A 21,810-nucleotide genomic window follows, 5' to 3' on the forward strand; every position below is an offset into this window, starting at 1 on the left:
GTCATTGCTTCTTGGAGATTTGGCATTCTGACACTACAAGAGAGATGCAACCCTCAGCTGGCAATAGACCACAAAGTCCAAACAGCACTCCCAGAAGCACCAGCAGCAAAAAAAAAAAAATAAATAAATAAAATCATCTGATCATCACTTTATCAAGAAAAAAGCTTTCTTTGGAAGTCTTCGCCACGTTCTGAAGAATTAGAAAGGAGAAGGAACAATTTGTCAACAAGATAAGTTCAGTGTATACATATATATATATTTATATATATATATACACACACACAGAAATAACCCCAATAGTATGGATTGGAAGCTGCACTGAGAACTGACCAAAATGTCTACCAAACAAATGAATAAAACTCAATCAGATCTAGATGAGTTCCAGCCCTGCGCATGCCAGTTAACGTGAAAAATATTTGGTCAGATAAAGAAGTTGACCCAATGAATATACAAGAGCATTGGACTCGTGATAGGAAAAAAAAAAAAAAAAAAAATCAAACGGGAAACTGATCTGGGAACTTGCATCACTCAGACAAGAGGCACATCACCTGATGGGGTTACAGCACCCCTGTGCCCCCACCACTGCCAGGACTTCCCTCATTTTCCATCTCCAGCCATGTCCTAAACAGCATGCAGAGGGTGCTGAAGGCCGGGTAACTTCTGATCTGTCCTAAAGGACCAGTGCCATGGCAGGGTGAGCAGGGAGACACGGGAGAACATCTGAGGCCCTGAGACCACAGCAGAAAGCTCCGTCACAGCGGCACAGAGAGCGTTCTTCCTTCCTGGCAGCACAAGATGGAGCGACAGAACGACGTGCTATCTGACAAAAAAAATCAGGCTGATAACAACAAAGAAGCTCTTGGTAGGGCCTTCCTTTATCCTATTTATGAAGCACAAACTGTTCTCAGGTTTCAGACTGTGGAGTGGACCTGGCAAATCCATATCCTTCTGCTCAGTCTCCCACTCAGGACTGACGCAGATGGGCAGGAATCACATCCTTTCTCCCCTTTCCTTACAAGTACTGTCCCTACCAGACACTGACCGAGTTGATGCCATTCCAAGTAGGATCCAAGTACGCTGCAGTTCTGTTTTCCATTTTGAAATTATCGATGTATTCACAAACACATTCTCAGTAACTGCCTGGATAATAAGTACTTATTTTTCTACTTAGCTGCTCATTTGCAGCTAAGTCTTACTCACCTCAAGCTGTTTACTGAAAAGCAGTCTCATCCATGAAATGCTAAAACCAAACCGTAATAGCAAGAATCAAGTAAAATGACATATATTGCCTTATTTTTCTCAATAGCCAAAGCACAAAAGTGAGCAGAAGCAGTTTTTCTGTTTTTGACTACTACAGCCTCAAAGAAAAAGGTGCACTTTTGATTTTCATTCCATCTTTTGTTTCACACAAATGACAACAGTGTTTCTGAAATTACATTAGCAATTTCCATGACAAGAATGATTGCTGACCATAATTACCCATTAGCAGATATTAAAAGGGAATCAGGAATCTGTAATCATCAAATTGAATAATTGCAGGAGTATTAGTAGACGAATTATGAATTTCAGGCAAAAATAATCTACAGCCTAGTGGACTCCACAACTAATTCAGTCTAGGAAATGAATGTTAGCAATCCTTTTGGATTTTGCATACTTCGTAGCAGTCACCACAGGAAATACCACTCATGTTAAAGACAACACTTCTTCCTTTTAGGAGTTTGCTTCCAAATGCTAGCCTGCAGTCATCTTAGCTTTTTCTGCTCCTATGAAAATATTAAAAGGAGAACAGACACATTTGTAATGCCTTATCTGCTATCAGCACTAAATTTAACTTGTGCAGTAAGTTTCTTTACAAAGGTAAACCATTTTTGTACCCTGAAGTTCTTTGTGTGTCATTCCACCTTCCTTATTTATGTTTAATTTGTCAAAAATTCCTTCTGGAAAACAGAAAAAATCTGATATACATTTACCTTGCTTTCCTATTAAAAGTGAGCATTCATGCAATGAAGCTTCAATGCATGATCACTCAAAGCTCGATTTACATACAAAAGCCAAAACAATACAAAAAAGTAGTCTGACAATTGGAAAAAAAATCAGGAAACCGAAGAAACCCCAACGTGTCAGAACAATTGTTATCAATGAAATAAAACAAAGGTTATCACTATGCACTCAGAGCCATAATGATGACAGTGCTAAATACTCTGCAAAGAAAAACTAAAACATTCTCTATTCACATTCCTATCTGAATAGATTGCTTCTTCTCATGACATGTGTGGTACAATAGCCTTTAAAATCAGAACGACTTGTGTAGTAGTAATTTGAATATAGTTTTCCAGCCACTGGTAGAAACAGAAGATGAGAAATAGCAGAGGCCATGGTTTCACACACATCTGAGCCGAGCAGGCAGCTCCGAGCACAAGAAGGAGAAGGTGTCTCCCACCTGGACCCCTCTCCTGGCCAGCCTGCCCAGGCACCCAACTCCAGCACCCTCTGGCCCCTCTTCTGAGCCTACTCACCAAGGAAAACAGAAAGCTAGTTTTGCCCTGTCACTTCTCTCTCTGGGTGCTGGAGCGTGTCAGCAAGCAGAAGCATCCGATGAGCTCCAGAGCTGGCCCAGCTTTTGGAAAGGAAAGGCAAACCACAAGTAGGGGAGCAAGGGCAGCAGCGAGTTGCTAATTGACTCATCAATTCTCACGGGTCCACAGCCCAAAAAGAAGTTTACTGATAACATCGCATCTGGAGCTGGCAAACACCACTATGGTTACAGGACAGGCTTCAAGGAGAGCCATTAGCCCGTCACAAAGAAATCTCTGTGCTACTGATCCACGCAGGACACAGCAATGACTACAGAAGATGACTCAGGAAACTAAAGACTCATAATTTACAACTAGCTCGTAAACTAAGCTAAGTAAAAGAGGAAAAAGAATCCATATAACCAGAGCAGTGTGACTAAATTAGATGGGAGAGTTCACTGCTGTTCCAAGGTAGTTTATTGTGCAAACATAAGGCAGCTCAAACAACAATCTCTCCAGCCTTATAATTAACTTCAGTTTCTATCTCAGCAAGAAAAAAAAAAAAGTCCTTTATAATGCTGATTTTCATAAGCAACAAACTCCAGGGTGTAAAAAAAGTATTATCACACCAGAAGAGAATTCAGCTGTGCTTTGCATCTTCCAAAGTCCAAGGTGTGTGATTATTTCATGAGTCCCAGACACTGCGATGTACCTCACAGATAGATTTTCTGACTAACTGGTTTAAAATTGAATTTATGACTACAAAAGTCAATATCCCACTTACAGGAAGTTTTTTTTTTTTATGTGACCTGTTTTAAAAGTCACGTCTTTGAACAGTGTCCTCAGAAGTCAGGATAAGTTTTCATTGTATAATTTCAATTATATCAAAAGCAGAACACTTGTTCAGTTATTTATAGTAATAAAGAGCAACATAAAATACATTACCAAAAAAAAAAATCTCAAATACAGAGTATTTAGCTTGAAGACTATAGGTGAATATTTAGCTTGAAGACTATAGGTAAAATAGCATTTCCAACAGAGGAGGGAAGGAGGGAGACTTAATTTTTCATACTGAATACCCCTGATTTTTACAGAAACTGAACTCCCTGATATTTTCAAAACATTTTCCTTATATGGGAAAAAATACATTACACCAGGTAATACTCAGTCTATACTGAAAATAGTACTAAGAAAAAGGATCATTTAAAGAAAGTCGTGTTCAAACTGACAAGTTTTTTGTCCTGATGTTATTGTTTAGGATGCTAAAGCTGACAAGCTCCCTCAGCTTAAAAGAATTACGTAATTACATCCAGACTTAAATCTCTCTCATTTGTATAGCAATATTTTAAATACATGTATGCCTCCACTTTTCTCTCTCCCTAAAGCAACCAAGAAACAGTCTGCTGATGTGCCAGCGCCAGAACACATGGACGTAACTTGTCTCTTCTTACAGCTAGGTACGCCAGGAGACGCTCAATAAATCACAGTGAGTGCAATGTGCATCACACATTACTTTTACCTTCCCCCCACCTAATTTAGTTATTTAGGGGGAGTGTTGCAGTTCCAGAGAAATGCATGTTTCCCACCTCTAGGGTAAACAGTGTATTTGCACAGAACAGGTGCAATCACAACACGGCAAGGGATAAGGGGCATGCTATGGGCGGGAGGAAGATAAAACCTGTCCTAAGTCAGATAAGAAAAGAAATCACTTGCTATTTAGATTTAGGTTCAGTCCAACTAAAGACAGTGAAACAGAGAAGCAGGCTCAGAGATAAACACAGCTCTCTCTTCTCTCTACAATACTTGCATGCTGCTGACCTGAGGAGAAACCCATACAGACAGCTAAGCCTCAGCTGATGCACTGAACCCAATAGCTTTGGGTTTTTAGTCTCTCCGAGTTTTTGGAAGAACTAACACAGACGTTCACGCTGAAAATATGTCACTGAGTAGTAGGTAACTGACCCCATAAGGTTGCTCAAAGCATAGATCACAGAATCACGGAACCACAGAATTGAAGGGGTTGGAAGGAACTTCAAGAGATCATCGGGTCCAACCCCCTTACCAAAGCAGGTTCCTTAGAGCAGGCTGCCCAGGTAGGCATCCAGATGGGCCTTGAATATCTCCAGAGAAGAAGACTCCACAACCTCCCTGGGCAGCCTGTCCCAGTGCTCCGTCAAACTCACCATGAAGAGGTTCTTCCATGTGTTGGTGCGGAACTTCCTGTGTTCAACCTTGTGGCCATTACCCCTTGTCCCGTCCCCACAAGCCACTGAAAAGAGGTTGGCCAAATCCCTCTGTCTCCCACAGCTCAGGTATTTATACACATTGATGAGATCCCCTCTCAGTCTTTTTTTCTCCAGGCTGAACAGACACAGGTCTCTCAGTCTTTCTTCATAAGGAAGATGCTCCAGGCCCTGCATCATCTTTGTGGCCCTCTGCTGGGCTCTTTCCATGAGATCCCTGTCTTTTTTGTACTGGTGAGCCCAGAACTGGACACAGTACTCCAGGTGAGGCCTGAGCAGGGCAGAGTAGAGGGGAAGGATGACCCCCTTGGCCACGCTCCTTTTAACGCACGCCAGGATCCCATTGGCCCTCTTGGCCACCAGGGCACGCTGATGGCTCGTGGTCAACCTGTCATCTACCAGGACCCCCAGGTCCTTCTCCTCAGAGCTCCTCTCCAGCAGGTCACCCCCCAGCCTGTACTGATACTTCGGGTTGTTCCTTCCCAGGTGCAGGACTCTACACTTGCTCTTGTTAAACCTCATTTGGTTTCTTCCTGCCCATCTCTCCAGCCTGTCCAGGTCTCGCTGAATGGCAGCACAGCCTTCTGGCGTGTCAGCCACTCCTCCCAGCTTTGTGTCATTGGCGTACTTGCTGAGGGCAGACACTATTCCCTCATCAAGGTCATCGATGAAGATGTTGAACAAGACCGGACCCAGCACCGACCCCTGGGGAACACCCCCAGTCACAGGCCTCCAGCCAGACTCTGCTCCTCCGATCACCACCCTGTGAGCTCGGCCAGTCAGCCAGTTCTCAACCCACCTTACTGTCCACTCCTCTATCCCACGCTTTCTCAGCTTTGCTAGCAAGATGTCATGGGAGACAGTACCAATCAGCACTGCCTTCATACTGTACTCTGTTATCAATAGCTATTATAGAACCAATCATTTTTAAATGCTTTTACCAAGCATCATAACCAAAATACAAGAGTAAGCCATAATACTAGAACAACGTTGCTTGTGTTTAAGCCAAAGGTAAAAAACATTTTTTCTGTCTGGATTTCTACTTATTCACCTGTATCTGCTTCAGGAAGAGCACTAACTTGAAGAATATCAGATCTGCAGACAATTTCATGTTGGAAACAAACCTCAGCCCAATGCTGATGACAGATGGACAACAGAACCAACATGACTGTACATCAGCACCAGCAACAATGTACTGTGGGGTGCTATTGCAGTACAAATATTTTTGAAGTATAACATGCCCTTAAAGTTTCATAAAGAAAGCCTTCCTACCATTTCTGAAAAAGGGACATATTAAATCCAATTCCCCTTTATTTAGTGACCAGCACTTCACCAGTAAATTCTATACAGTACATGTCTTTAAAATCTTATTTCTGTGTACTATTTATTATATAAGGGCATTTTAACGTTCCCCAGACTTCTTCTAATATCAGCCATGCAGTATTTATTACACCACCACACGCACGCTTTACAGCCAAAACCAAAACTAAAACTAACACTTGAAATAAGGAAGTTCCCTCCCTTGGAGGTTAAGCACTGAAGTACCACTAAGGAGACATACCTACACTTCTGGCAGGAAGTTTTGCTTCTGCTGTTATACCCTACCTCAGCTCACAACAGACACCAAAAAAGAACAGATTGGTTAAGAAAGGTTTCAAAAAAGCAATGTGGGGTTTAGGAAAGGTCACTTATGAGCTCACTGAAATAAAACACCACCAATGGGATAAAAGCTCTGAAGTCTTATATTTTCAGTCATACTTGATAGCACCAGAAGCTGCAAAATTGTTATGGGTTTCGCACATTTATCACTGACCCACACTACAGGCTATGTGAACCAAGTGTTCACAAGTACCTGGGTGTGGTCTCTAGGATAATTGAAAGAAGAGAGGTGTACAGAAACAGTACAAAGCTCTCTGTGTTGTACTGCTCCATAGGCAACCACATAACCCATGGGAATTTTTTACACTGTAAGTTTTGATTGTCTACCAAGATAATGCAACTGCTGAACACAAATCTGTAATCACTATCATTCTCATTTTATCTTATCCTGTATCTTTCATTTTCAAAGCTTTGCTTGGCAGCCAACCCAACTGTTCTCTACACTAACAAGCTACTGGAAACCTGCATCATGTGAAGCATTGAGTCACTATGGGAAATATTGGTGTCTCAGGAGGCAACAGCTGAAGTGAAGCAGGCACTTAAATTAAATTACCCTTGAGCAGCTTTACCCTTTGGATTCAGCGATACTAAATTCAGTTAACTAGTATTATAAAACAGAAATAGTTAATATCAAAAACATGAAATAATTTGATAGCCACAGCAAAACTTGAGGATATGGTAAATGTTACTTGTCTAAAAAACTCTGAAGTTACTTCCCTGGAGTAACAGAGTCCACAGAAAAACTTTCCAAATAGCAAAGTACGCAGCCACTATCACATGAAAGATTATCATGCTGATCAACATCTAACCAATCCCCAGAGCAGGGCGAAGCCACTGAGAAGGTACTTTTTACCTAGACTGTAAGGCTGAGCTGTGCATGACAGGTTACTCTGGGGTTTTATGGTCCTAAATTTTACTTAGAATCCTGATTAAAAAAAACCAACTTGTTTGCTTACCATTACAGGCCACAGAATTCATCAGCAAAAGTAGCATTTCTTCACTCCATTGTGGTCTGCTTGATCATTTTGAAATTTGTGCAGCAGAGTCAGTACAGCCCAGGCATGTATGATTCTTGACACCAAATCTTTGAGGTACTCACACCAACCTGCAACAAGATGAGGACTCCTTATTCCATGGACCACCGTAGGCATTAACGATGTTTCTACTTCTTCCCCTTGTAGCTCAAGGAAGAAAAAAAGACTGCTCAACCTCTGTCTTTTGCCAGGAAAATCAATAGAAGAAAAACTTAGTTTACTATACTCTGACAATGACAATGCACTGCTTTTTAAAAACAAAATATACATTTATGCATATTTGTATACTTATCTAAAATACCTTTGTCACCAAGAACACACACACAAGCGTGCACTCTGCATGTCTATATGCAATCCCACTCAGCAGCAAAGCTACGAAAACATTTCTGTCACAAGGGGTTAAATGCCCAGTTCATCCTTAAGCACTGGGACAAGCTGTGATCAAATCTTGCTACTTTTTGGATAGAAGTTGCTTGGATCCACTTAGCCAAGTTCACAGGCATCAGTATTTATAGAAGTCAGGTGGAGACTGGAGACAATTCTTAAGAAAAAGGTCAAGATCCTGACAAAGCCTTCCTGCAGCCTTAGAGATAAAAGCGAAAGGAAGAAAACAAGACCACATCTCGCAGAGCTGATCTGAAAAGGCAGATATAAATCTGCTGCGTGCATGTGTGTAAACGGAGATAAAAATGAGACTATAACCTCTGTACATCTTATTAGAGGTACATGTTCGATCTGGAATGCCCAAACAGGTTTCCTCTTTACTTTCATCTTAATACTTCTCCAGCAAGGATGGCTCCCTGGTATTCAGCAGACAGATGTCTCGAGCTGCTTTGAAATGGGTCAGTGCAGTCCAGAGAGCAATACCAGCAGCTGCGCACTGGTACTCACGTAGGAAAGTGAGGAGAATGCCCAAACAGCCAGGGTGTCCCAGAAATTTCATAACGGTTTTTAGAAACATATGCTATGATTTACTCATTTATTTTTCAGTTATCCAGAAAGAACACTTCAGAGATTTTACACAGGTTGCTAAAGTGTTATGTTTTTCAGAGTTTGTGAAAGGGCTTAACTGCTGTTATTTGTACTTGTATCATGATAGCTCTTAGAGGTTACAGTAAGGATTACGCTCGATACCCAAAACTTCACCAAATTTCTTCCTTTTTTAAAAAAATAAATAAATAATAATAATAATAAACAAACTGTCTGAAAATACAAATTTCACCAGAGCCTCCGATAAGCAGTTACGTGCAAGATAAACTTTATGAGCAGAGGGATCAAGCTGCCCAGCCAGAAGGGGTGTCAGGAGCAGGCCCTAAGGACAGTACGCTTCACATCATGCACCAGCACTGAAAACAAAGGCAGAAATGAGAGAAGTACTTTGCTTCAGCACCTACAGGGAGCAAAAAAGATGGTTCTCTCTGTATGCTTACCCAAAGCTCATCAGAGGCACAGAGAGCAGCCTCCTGATAAGCAGCATGTTTCAGGAAGTGAAGCACAGTACTTTGAGCCATTTTTTGATCTACAAGACAGAGAAAGCTGCCTGCATTCAGTGCTAACCACAGGCCCTATTACCCTAGCAACTGTTTGCAGGCCCTGCTCATTCTGCCTGCCGAACATTTACCAGCTACACTGCGAGCACTGCGCCTTGCTGCTCTGACTGCAGGTGCTTTTCACACTTACCAATTTGTTATTTATGTGGCATTGAGCTGGTGGATCAATGCACCTGCAGCACAAATCTGTTTTATCTTTTTGTGTGCGCGCGCACACTTTTTGCTGTTTTTCGTTGTTGTTGTTTTTTATTTTTAATGTGTGTTCAATCTTTATCAAGCTAAAACTATTAAAAGTTGTAAAAACCTACAGCCAAGCTGCAACATTAAAAAAAAAAAAAAAAAAAGTCTTCTGTTCAGTCCTTAGTAACACACTATTACTTTTTTTTTTTTCCTTCAAAATTTTTCCCTTGCTTTAGGTTTGGAGACTTAAAACATGAAGAAGAAAAAGACATGAGAATAGCTCTCAGTTAATTTTACTGAGAGTTCATTAGCTTCAAGAAATAACAAATGTGACCTAACAGAAACTCCAAACAGAGGGATGGATCATTTTTGTATTACAAATTCCCAGACTTCACATATTTCACCCAAATGTAACACCTGTTTAGAGCACAGACTTCCAAAACTGTTTGATTCTTCCCTGTTTTATTCAGGACATTTGTTCACCAACATATCAACTAACCCAAGGAAATTCAGATTTCACTATTCTCCAAAATACTTCAGAAATGCTTAAAACGCATTTCATATTATCATCTTTTTAAAATTTAAAAACAACAACAAAACTGCATATAAAGCATACCAGAATTATTACAAAGACTAAGATGTTTCCTTTACTGCCTGGCTCATATTTACAGATTTCCTTAAAATCACTTCCATGTTATCCTAAATTTCCAAAGAAACATAAATTGAACTGATGTTTAACTTAAAGTTTACATTATTCAGGAACTTGTAAGACAGTTTACTGGAGAAACAATATAAACGCTTAGACGCAAAAGTCAGATTGAAACTGTCTCAGACAAAGCTAGGACTGCTTCCTCTCCTATGCTATCTGTAGAATTACTTTGAAAACCACAAGAAATGTCAAAATTGTATCAATTTCTGCCATAAAAGGAATTTTAAGATTATTAAATGATAACACAACAGAGCAGCCTGACTGTACTTGTTACAACCAGCTGAGCATTCTTCATTCTCTTCTTCATTTTACCTTTGTTACACCCGAACTCCTTGGCTACCAACATCTTGAAACTGATCCCCCTGGGGAAACACCTAGAAAACAGGACTTCTACACAAAGACTAGTTTCTGGTCTCTTGGAAGTAATATTTAATTAACACAGGAACTATTTCCTGAGCGCACAAAGTTTGAAGTAAAAAGACCCACACAGAGACTGTCTCAGAAGCACAGCTAGGAAGGTCTCCAGGATTTGCTGGTACAATCTTTCTTGCTGCAACAAGTCTGAAGGCTATACTGGAGTGGTTTTGCGTTTCAGTGACTATTGTTTTTCCATCTGATACAAGCACGTAATTAAGAATTTAGCAAACAGTATTTCATATTTAAACTATTTCAAATTTAAAATTGCAATTATTTTCATGAGCAAAAGCAAGAGCAGAAACACCATTACCACAGGCTGCATCAAATACGCAGTTCCCACCCCTGCAGCTGCAGCTCTCCAGCACCACTGGAAGCTCTTTGCCAAAACCCAGGGGGGTCTCACTACAGCTCTCTTTCTCTCAGCAAGGTCGTACTATGGTTTGTTTTATGCTAGTGCCCTGGCAGGGCTGGTATTAGCAGGAATTCATTGGCTGAGACACGACACAGACGTGCACCAGAACTAACCTGAGTGAAGAATGCTATGGAGTTGAAACTGTACAGGACCAACTAAAGGAGGCAGAAGATACAGTACCCCAATAATGCAACTGTGGACTTCAACTACTCACCCATAATGAGAGATAAAACGGCATGAGATAAAAAGCAGAAAGTGACAAATTCAAAAATGGCAATCTAGAAACAATCTGAGAAAAGGATATATCTTTTAATGGAAATGTAATCAAACTATATAACTAAATTCCGTAGAATTACAGGGTTAACTTTTATTGTTGGGAGACGAAAAGGTGTTTTGGTGGTTTTTTTTTGTTTGTTTGTTTGTTTTTTCCCCAGCACTATACACCAAGAAAATTCTGACTAAAAATGGAATTAAGAAGTAGCCCTAAGCTCTGACCAAACACTAGTTTCCTAAAAGATAATCCATGATTCAGAGACTTCACATTTGAAGTAGAAACGCAAGAGGAAAGCAAGCAGTTATGCACTGGAAAAGCGCTTAACTAAATGCCATGAAGCACCTCAGTAGCAAATCTGGGAATACAACCCAGGCTTGATAGTTCACTGGCAAGATCTTATCTGGTAGATCAGAGAGCTCCAGTGGGAGCATAAATCACCCTTTTAATTAGTGTCACAGCCATTTCCCCACGTTTCAAAATTCTGATTACTTTTAACTTTCACTGAATTTGTTCAGTACAGTTCAAGAGCAGGAATGAAATCCAAATAATGCCAAAAACCCAAGACATTATTTTAACAACCACATCCTGTGGTTAAAGCATAATAAATTCCAGAGGTATTTTTCCTGCCTGTAATCCCTTCTTTCCATCCTGTGCACATACAAATTCTCAAACCTCCTGAAGCTCTTAGCCTATGGATGAGAAGGATGACCACTGCGGTTAAAGCGAAGAACTCAAAATCCATTTCCTAACTTTCGGCTCTCCCACAGATTTCCTGCTGGCAGGCTTTGAGTGTGTGGTATCCCTTTTTCTCTCCCAAAGGAGCTGAACTAATACCATCATCAATCCCCAAAAGGTGCTGACAAAATATATAAACACTCACAGGACATTTTATAGTCCAAAATGATTTGCGCCTTTAACAATGCATTACAGTAATCACCAGCTTTGACACGAACTTTTTGTTGGACTTTAATATCATGCTTCCAGAAATTGATATCCCTGGAGGAGCCTGTCTCTTTAGCTGTGGCAGGAAGCACAGTGACAGGCTTTAAATATTGCATAAAAAATAATTAAGTTATTGTATAATATTATTATATTCAAAAATAAAAATAAAATTAAATAAGAACGCGTGCTAAGGAGAGCAAAGTGACGGTCATTCAACTCCCACTGACAGTCCTGGTGGTTACAAAAGCTACAGAGCAAGTCAGTGCTGCAGTTTCAGTTACACAAGCAGGAAAAAAAATAATCTACGTTCCAATAACCTAAGAAAGAAAAGTTTGTTGTTTTTTTTTTTTTTGACATTATTTAAACAATGTCAAGACAGAGCGATGGCTGGAATCATGGAGGCCTTTGCACCCCTTTCACACATCTGTAACCCAACCACCACTTTTTTTTTTTTCCCCCATGTATGATTCAACCTGACACATGGGCCATTTCTACCACTTCCTTATTTCTAAAGCCCAGCTTACTGCTCGAGCCATGAGCCCTAATGTAACGGGACAACAGCCTCCTAGTGAAATGACAGGCATCACTACCAGGGATGTATTCACACACGACCAGCTACTGTGGCAAGGGCACATATTAATAAATCAGCCCCCTCTCCACAGACACAGACACGCAGCTTAAATTAGTTTAGTGAATAGAAAGCTGGAAAGGAGCTTTAGCTGCTCATTTTTTTAGCAGCTAAACCCATAGTTCTTGGCTGCAGCTCTGGGACAGGGGCTTGTTCAAAGAGTTTCCCCTCCTCTTCTTCCCATCATGTCACCACGCCACATCACCGTTTCGTTATGAGCGTGTGAGTGTTTCTAGGCCCACGCTCGGTCAGCTCAGCTCAAAAATAACCTATTGCATCCCTCAGTTTTTGCTTCCTTTTCTCTAACTGCATCTACCAGGTCAGCGATCTGGCACAACCAACAGCAGGGAGCTGTGGAGCACAGGCAGGAGGCAGCTCCTTCACCTGGCAGTGCCACCAAAGCCCCTGTATGAAGGAGCTGTGCTCCCACACATGTCCTGAGCCCAGAGATAATGAGAGAAGAGCCAGCAATAGAAAAGATCAGCTTCTTGGGGAAAACAGACTTCTCAGCATCTTTGCTAGGCAAGCAGTCAGAGCAGTCAGTGATTCGCGCTTCAGTTCAGTTATACACAGTCCATAACATCAAGGAAATATTCAAGAATTTAAGAGGCACTGATAAATATCCACTACAAGTGAAGACTCACCCCAGTCAGACTAGATTATCCCATCCCTGAAAACTGCAGCAGCAAGCGAGATGTGAGATGCTTTCCCAGAGCAGGGAGGAGAAAGGCAATTGCATCATTTTTCAAGATCAGCAGTGGCAATGGTTTAGGCAGTGGTTCTCTTTCCTGTGAGTCAGTATTGAACCCGTCGATGCCCTGCAGTGATCCCTGGGGCTCTGTGCTGTTAGAAGTGATGACTGTAGAGCAGGACCCAAGCTGACTTGTGCTTATTAGAAAAAGATCTGTTACTTTAGTTTTCAGAAAGAGTCAGAACGTACTGCTAATACTTTGGGCAACTTCCAGCAGCCAAATTACTGTTAATGCCCAGAACACTTTCCACTTTTGTCAGGGGGCCTCCTATACTCTTGCTATCAGCATTCTGCAGAAAGAAAAAGCCAGAAAAAAAAAATCTGACTTGAGAGAACCACCCTACAAACAATATTCACATCAGCTGACTGCCAGGTTTCTGCTTCCACCACTGTATCACGCTAAACTTGCTGCCTAAAAAAATAGTAATTTCGTATGGAAAAAAAAAAATAAAAAAGCATTCAGAAAAACTGTTGCATGGCAAGACAAACACCAAAAGTATCTGTATTCAAGTGCAAGTGAGGGGGGATTTATTGAAGGAATTTCAAGATAAGGAGAACCATTTAAAAGGTTCAACTCACGCTTTTTTTTTTTTTTTACACTAAAAGTTCTGCATAGAAACTGAAAAAAAATCAGTCCTTTTGTGGGTATTTTGAAGCTCATAATACATGTTTTAAATACTTTATACACCTTCCCTAGTCAAATCTCAAACCCAGGTATTTTTGCATTTAATTTCCAGTCTAGAAAGACATATGACTGCTCACTGATAAAGTAAAGAAAAACCACAAACATTTGTGTACGTGCAGAGTGTTTCTAAAATAACACACTCCCCAAATATTTTTAAATCCAAAAGCCTGAAACTTACGCTGAAACTTCCCTCAGATATTTCTGTTGCTTTTAAATTAAGTCACTTTACTGTTTCTGACAAACTTTCACTAGGAAATACTGTGAAGCTTGCAAAGAGAAAGTCTCAAAGGCAAGAATTTAACAAATGTAGCAGAAATACAACGCAACTTGCAATATGACAGAACCTGTACTCATCTCTATCACTTAGCCCGCTTTATTTAGGAGCTAATAGTGAAGGAGCTTCATTCTAGGAGCTAATAGCAGGAGCTAATAATGAAGTGTTTCTGGGTAAGGAAAAACATAAACTGTACGCAACCCTTCAGTGACCTAAGCCATGCATAAAAACGGGCACGTCTACATTTTTAGCTACCTTACGTGCTACACACAGCCATAAAAATGTTGTAACATTGAGTTAAACCATGAGACAGTGGTTTATATCCACACTTCTACGTCGTCACCATGGTAAACCTAAGTGTACAGTTAATACAAGAAGTCAGAAATGAGGAAGCGAAAGGATGAAGTGTAAATAAAAATGTCTGGCATGTATTTTTGTTAAAAAAAAAAATGCAATCAACTTCTTCAAATGACTAAGTATATACCTTTTGAAGATATATGTATTCAGGCACATACATACTTGTTTGTACCAATAATTTAATCACGGTCTCTTTCTGAATGATTCACATAAATATATTCTAGCTCAAAAAAAAAAAAACAGATGAGAAAATAGTTTGAAATTAAATGCAAACAAACTGTCAGAACTTACCTTTCTAAGCGTAATTACTTCATTTTTTGAAAAAAAAAGACAAAACAAAAAAAACACTAACGTGACAACTGCTTGAACGTGTTCATTGACAAGCATACAAAAAGGCAGTCTTTCAGACTGCCAGCTTAAATAGATTTTAAAAAAGAAGGCAGAGGGAACACAGCGGTTCTGACTAAGGTGCTAACAGTACAAGTGATGTCCCATTGGGAAACAAATTGTATTGTGTCAGTAAGAGATATGAAGCACAGATTAAGTTGCAAGAATAAGTTTTTATATTTGGACAATGGCTACAGACAATGAACAGAGAAACTAACATTCACTTAACTCTCCACCCAAAACACTGATTTATGAAATCCCAAATCCTTAGACAGGGTGACGCACAGAAGAAAAAAAAACCACACACACACAACAATACTACTAATAAAAAAAAAGCAGTTGTAATTAACTATGCCAAGTACAAGAGATATTTTACACATACTATGAGTCCTAGATGCCTGCATAATTGACATCACGGCTGAAAACAAATCTGTACTGTGAATATAAAGCAAGAATTTAAGTAACCCAAAACAAACAAATTTTAAGATTTGCAGAAAATGGTATTCACAAAAGTCTCATCTTAACTGAGATTATGCCTGGAAACTAGCATAAAAATGTGTGAAGAAACCTGTCATTTAAATAAAAGGCAATACAGAAAATTCATAATCGTGAGCAAAAATGCTGAATGAAGTACCAGTCCGACTGCATGCAATACTAATCCTTCCTCCTGCAGCTTACAGTGGGAAGGCGAACGGCAGCACCGAGTGCCGGAGTCCAGTGACCACGCAGCGCCTGACCTTCCCAGAGCCAGTGCAGACTGGATTTCCCCTTTCCCTCAGGGATCAGTGCTTGGCTGGGTGATGACTGCTGCTCCAAGCAGTCAAGTGACTCTCCCAGTTTGCCCTTCTTTTACAATTACCTACAGAAACTAGTAACAGAAAGGTCAACCTAAGGAACAGGGAATATTTGGTGAATCTTCTGGAGCATCAAGGAACTTAGACCACAGGGTAAAATGCTGGTCAATAAATTCCAGATAAGAAAGGTGTATTCTCATTATGGCTAAACTCAAACAGAAGAAAAAACAGGAACCATCAACAAAAACATGGGTTTATTTAGTTTCAGTACTACTATTTCTAGGGGGCTTTACCACTAGTCTTTGTTCAGAAATTAGTCACTTGCACAAAAGCATAAAAACGAGACAATAGCATCAATACAAAAACATCTTGCATATTGCACATACCCAGCACATAACCTTATTGATATGTTCCATCATTTAGTGTGCTTGTAATCTAGAATTAAAATTGCTTGTAGGGAAACATATATAAAAATGTAAGTCACAGGCCCTAGGAAAGTGCAGAAAGGTTTGCTAACTTCTCCATTAAGACAGGAAGGAAGTTATAAGAATGATTTAGCATTCTGTCTGACAAGGTTAGTGCTATATCAGGATATTTATGCTTGCTGACATTTTTAGTATGTCACTAAATCACAAAATTGTGTGTTTTAATCAAGCTTTTAGCACTTGACTGCAGAGAAAAACTAAATTTAGGCCAAAAATAGATCAAAATTGAGAAGGGAAGAGCAAGATGAGTCTTACAGTATTAAAATGCTTTAAAAAAAAAAAAACAACAACAACAAAAAACTCAGAAGTGACATTTGGCAATACTGCAAGGAGGGTGTTTCCCTCAACCCCTAGGTTATCATCTTGTAAAATACTCTTTGTATATTTATTTTAAAAGAGAAAGGACAGGTGGGCAAATATCACTGTTGCCTGCTTTTGCATCCTATACCTCAACATAGAAAAAAAAAATCAATAGGCCATAACAGTCCATGGGTAGTACATGGGGTCTTACTTCAAATCACAAGGCATACAATGTAGTTTCTATGTTCTGCAGTCTGTCCAAAGTATCAGATTGTCCAGATTTTAAATATGTATATTTTAAGATTATCATGGTAAAGGAAACTAATTGCATAGTTACATGAATAAGTTATTAGTAGATCAATTAAAATTTGGGGATTAATAGCATGTAAAATCTCTCATAGCAAATGCTAATGTACAAACTACATCCTCCTGGATACGAAAGTAGAAAAAACTGTCTCACTTTTACCTTATATAGGATAATAATACACTCGAGTAATAACTGAGGCATTATAACTAGTTCCTCGGCAACTTTGTGTGCAGTCATCCTCTTAGGTTTGAATGCAGACCAGTTACCAGCCCAATTACTGGCTAAAAACTACCAGAGCCGTAATTACCTAGCTGCTCCGTGACGGCAGCGTTAGAAGCCATACAGGTAGCCCGGCTGCACTCACTTCTGGAGAGGGAGAAAGAACAAAGATGTAAAATACAGCTCTGCAACCACGGATTCCTCTTGATTACCCAGGGAACCAATATCCATATTCTGAAGGTCAGCTGGACATTTCTAACTGTTCATAGGTAACTTTTTGTTCAAGAACCTGAACCCAGTTAGAAGGATGGATTGTACTGCACTACAGAGGGAGGAGCAGCGCTCAGCCTCCACTGCTGAACAAGACATCATTAAAGACCGTCCACAATTACACGGCCGTTCCCTAACAGAACAGGTGGTTAGTGCTTATAAAAACCAGTTTTTCAGGTCTAAACTCAAACCGCGAGGTAACCACGCAACAGCCCACCCAAGGGTTTGTGCCTGACCAGAGTCACAAACCAGCAGCTGAGGGCACGGTAAGAGAATCGAGACCTGCCGGGATCCTTCTCAGAGGGCAGAGCAAAGAAAAGCCTGCACTGAGGGGTGTGGAGTACAGAGACACAGGAGCCCTACAGAGCGTCGACCGGATCCCCAGAGGATACCCCAAAGAAGGGAGACCCAGGGAACAGCACACAGGATAGTTGGTTTTGCACTAACTAGCAATCTCCAGCATCACCTGAAAACCTTTACAAAGTCCCCCCACAACCAGCTCAGTGTCCCTGTGGCTGCCAGGTACCCCTGGGCTGCAGGAGTGAAGTGGTCCTGCTGGACGGGCCTCCCAAGCAGCTCCCTTTCCCCAGACACAGCAAGTCACGCTGACCTTCGGCCCAGGGCCGCTGTTCCAAGGTTTGGGCTCTGTGAGGGAGCCTGGGGAGGCACAGCCCAGACCCTCCTTCATGCCCTGAAAGCCTTGCATCACTCACCTACAGGGTGGGCACAAACACTGCTAACCGCTAATCTGCACACAGGGCTCAAATCAGGCCGTTTAACCACCAACTAGCACACAAGAGAACTTACTAAATTCAACCGTGACACTGAAAAGAAAGATGGGGCTGTTCACGCTGAGACCACACAGCTCCTCTGCCTACCGCTAGAGCTTTGCTCTAAGCGTGGGCTCATGTCTCCGCAACTCAAGGCAACATTTGTGACCATTTTGGTCTCCAATGCAATGGGTAGGTGCAGGCAAGAGCTTTTGAATCATGCCAGGTTTCCAGAAGAGATATGTGGCCTTCCCCCTTCTGGTACCTCCAGAGTCTCTGTCTCAGTGTTAGTGCTAATCCAGCCTGACTCTGGATCTTGGAAAACCTTACCGAGATCCAAGAGAGTATTACTATACAACATAATTTGGTCTCCTCTGCCTGCAGCCAACAGTGAGCCCGTTTCTGTGAGTACAGTGCCACAGTTAAAGTCATTTCCCATCTCCCCCCTCAGCCACTTTTCCCCACTCTTGAAATCCCCTCTATTTCTAGTGAGAATGTTTTCCAGCATGTAAGAACAGCAACACTTCATTCTCTTTCCAGCTACTCACTACGTAATTTAGCCTAGCTTTCAGCATGCTGAATACACTGTGTGCTGGAGAAGTGCTGCCTCACGCCTTGGCTTGATTTTAATGACAAAATAAATTAACTGATTCCCATCCATACTTTCCGCAGTGAACACTCCTCATAGATTTACCACTAAGCAACATGATTTATTTTTTATTTTTTTGCAAATGCTTCTTAAAATGTTGGTTATCCATCTGTAAATGCACAAACAAAAAGAATGATGCCTGGATACCTGTACACAGAAAGACATGAGAAGCCTTCCAGAAAGACAAACAAGCACAGCACCTTTTAAATTCTGTAGTCTCCAGAAATTCAGAAATTGCATTTATTTTTTCCTTGTATATACATGTACTTTTTTTTTTTTTTTTTTGGCAGCAGAGAGAACTGTAAGAGCCTTACCATCACTGGCTAGGGAAACTTCCAGGACAGGTAACAATAAGTACAGCAGAATGCATTTCTAAAACGTGACAGCCTGTATGAGCACAGGACAGAAATTCAATCAACATTTAAAACAAGTGTTTAAAGTTACTCTGGTAAACCAGTTTAGCTACAGCTACATCCAAATTCCCTGTCTAAACTTGTTTTATCAACACTTACAGAACACACACATTCAGTATATGAACATGAGCAGACTGATTCTTGCCTCAATCTATCCAGAATCTTAGGGGGGCGGGGAAGAGACTTTATTCTTCCAATATATTATTCATGAATTCCTATTTAATCGCCATTACCCAGCAGTGTTATTAGTTTATTGGTTTGCATCTCACCAGAAGCAACGTAACACCCGTGCACAGTTCTGCTCACGCTGACAATTGATGTCCCTAAATCACGCTCTGAAACTCTGCAAGTGAGTACTGAACATGCATGCAATCATCGCGTCAGCTCGTGGGGGAATAAAATTGCCTGTGTGGAATCTCGCATATTTGTGGCGCTGTAAGAACCACATCAAGTCACATTTACAAAGTAACTGCGCTGTTTTTTTCCTATTTCTTTGAAAGATATATGTGGTGTTTATACTGCTATCAAATTCGCACTTTCTCAGAGCAACTCCTAGTTTTGACTACCCTCCGACGTCTGTGAGTTCCATACTGTTGTGTTACATTAAACTCCGCACTTCCTTAACCAAATCACAATACGTGCCAACACAATTGTCAATATAGCACCATGTTGCATCTCCTGCCTTATTTTAAAAGCGCAGTGTCGTGAGAGAAAAGGGAGTGGGGGGCTTGTAACTGATGCTTTATTACAATAAGCAGACTAAAAATAAAGAGTATAAAATACAAAATCCAAAACAGGATGCTCCTCGGGAACTTAGAAAAAAAAAAAAAAAAAAGATTTTTTTAAGAAGTACTAAAGTGAAATATTTTCACATTCATTTCCTGCTGTAGAAGTAAAGCAGAGGAGTGAAGATCTTTCTTATGCAGTCCTGTAATTAGGCTAACAATTAATTCAGCTAGCAATACCTCAAAACAAAATACAGCCCAGGTCACTTTTCCAGCATGCCTGCAGAAGTACAGCTTACCACTTGGGTAACAGGAGCACAGTTTTACAACGCAGCTACTGCCTAAGAGAAGGGAACGGTCTCTGCCTGTCTCTCCAGAAGTTCAGCAATACAATCTTGCCACTTCCTCTCTCCTGGTTGTTCTGTTCCTTCAGAAGAAAAAAAATGCTTATCCAATTAAAAAAAAAGCTTTTTTTGCCCATGCAGTTCCCCAAAACAGCTCAGCAGCTGGTCAGATGAGCAGCAGGATTGATTTGAGGAGGGTTGGGAGCAGACCTGGGGAAGCAAGCAGAACTGCCCTCTCCTCGGGGCAGCAGTTCTCTGAGCCATGCCATAGGAATCCCACCAGAATCACAGATGAGTATTTTCAGAAAATATACTTTACGAAGACATTTATATAACTAGCAAGCAGAAAGCAATTTAAGGTTCCAGGACATTGTCAAAAGAAGCTGTGTTCTCCTGTACATATGCAAAACCCTTACTGGAAGAACAACAAAAAAAAAAAAAAAAAAAAAAAAAAAAAAAAAGACAAATTCATGAACTGTATATGACTAGTTCATAAAAGAATAAAAGATCAAAACCGGCCACAAAAAGCCGAATTTCAATTTGCTCACAAGATTCTGAAGCAACTGCCAGATTCAGTTCTAGAGGGTAAAACAAGACGTTTCCCAATAAAAAGTCCCCTGCCAGATTGCTCATGGGGAAGAAGAGAGCTGGGCTCTCCTCAGGCCCAGCCAGGCCTCCAGCTCTGGTGGCACTGCTGCTCCACCTCAGACTGTGGCTGCCTATGCAGCCAGAGCAAGCAGGCTCGCTCCTCTCGGCAAGAGAGCAGTAAAGCCCACACACATTTCTCTTCTGTTATTCAGTTTATTGCAGTAAAAGCATATCACACAAAAATATAAATATTTGCTTCCCCAACCCAACTTGATAGTGAGATGGCAGTCACCTCCATGGCAGCTGCCTAAAATTGCCAGCAAAGGAGTAGCAGATCAGGCAGAAAGCGTCAGGAAGTGAGAAAGTGGCGATAGCCATACCCCGGCTTCCTTTCAAATGAGGAAATGGAAACTGAAAATTTATTCTGCTACTGGAACTCATTTTTTTGATTCAGTCCCACGGAAGTTCAGTGGCAACGAGCTGTAAATACATAGAAAAGCCCAAGTAGGAAGTTCATTCTCTCTCTACTTGCCCCAATCTGTTTTTCCCCCCTCTGCCTGACTAAGCTCAAGCTTGTTTCAGCAAGTCCTACCTGCAGTAATGTAACAGATGGATTCAGGCTGACGTGAGCCAGGCGCTAAGAATACCTGCCATTTAAAATGATCAGATTTTATTGTCCATTTCCATTAATTTCAGCTGACTTTGTGCCTCAGTGTGCTTCAAATCCAACTTGATGGCTGCTTCCCAGTTGTATTCATTATCCAGCCCTTTCCTGTGCTTCGTCATGCTATTGGCATCCTCGTCGCCTCATCATTTTGGTTACACGGGTGGAAGACTATATCTGAATAAAAATTAGTCAGTGCTAGGTGGTTTGATCATCAGCTAGTTCTAAAAAAAGTGTCGTAAAGAGAAATCCCTAGAACAAATAAAT

General features: G+C 40.8%; 1 protein-coding gene across 7 annotated transcripts in view; it reads right to left on the bottom strand.

The window, feature by feature from the left end:
* The window catches only part of ADCY7 (adenylate cyclase 7), a 62,560-nt gene that overhangs the window by 35,626 nt on the left and 5,124 nt on the right, over positions 1 to 21,810 (bottom strand). For 3 of the 7 annotated variants that reach the window (XM_027467196.3, XM_072043767.1, XM_005021583.6), the window contains one exon: positions 7,372 to 7,520. The exons of 1 other annotated variant lie outside the window; for it this stretch is intronic. The gene's annotated coding sequence lies outside the window, so the exon portion shown is untranslated. Of the gene's footprint in view, positions 1 to 2,516; positions 2,652 to 7,371; positions 7,521 to 13,205; positions 13,315 to 21,471; positions 21,721 to 21,810 lie in introns of those variants that run through there. 3 more of the 7 variants (XM_013101432.5, XM_038185384.2, XM_038185386.2) reach the window with 3 other exon arrangements.

The sequence above is a fragment of the Anas platyrhynchos genome, chromosome 12 (genome assembly GCF_047663525.1).
Source record: "Anas platyrhynchos isolate ZD024472 breed Pekin duck chromosome 12, IASCAAS_PekinDuck_T2T, whole genome shotgun sequence".
Lineage (NCBI taxonomy): Eukaryota > Metazoa > Chordata > Aves > Anseriformes > Anatidae > Anas > Anas platyrhynchos.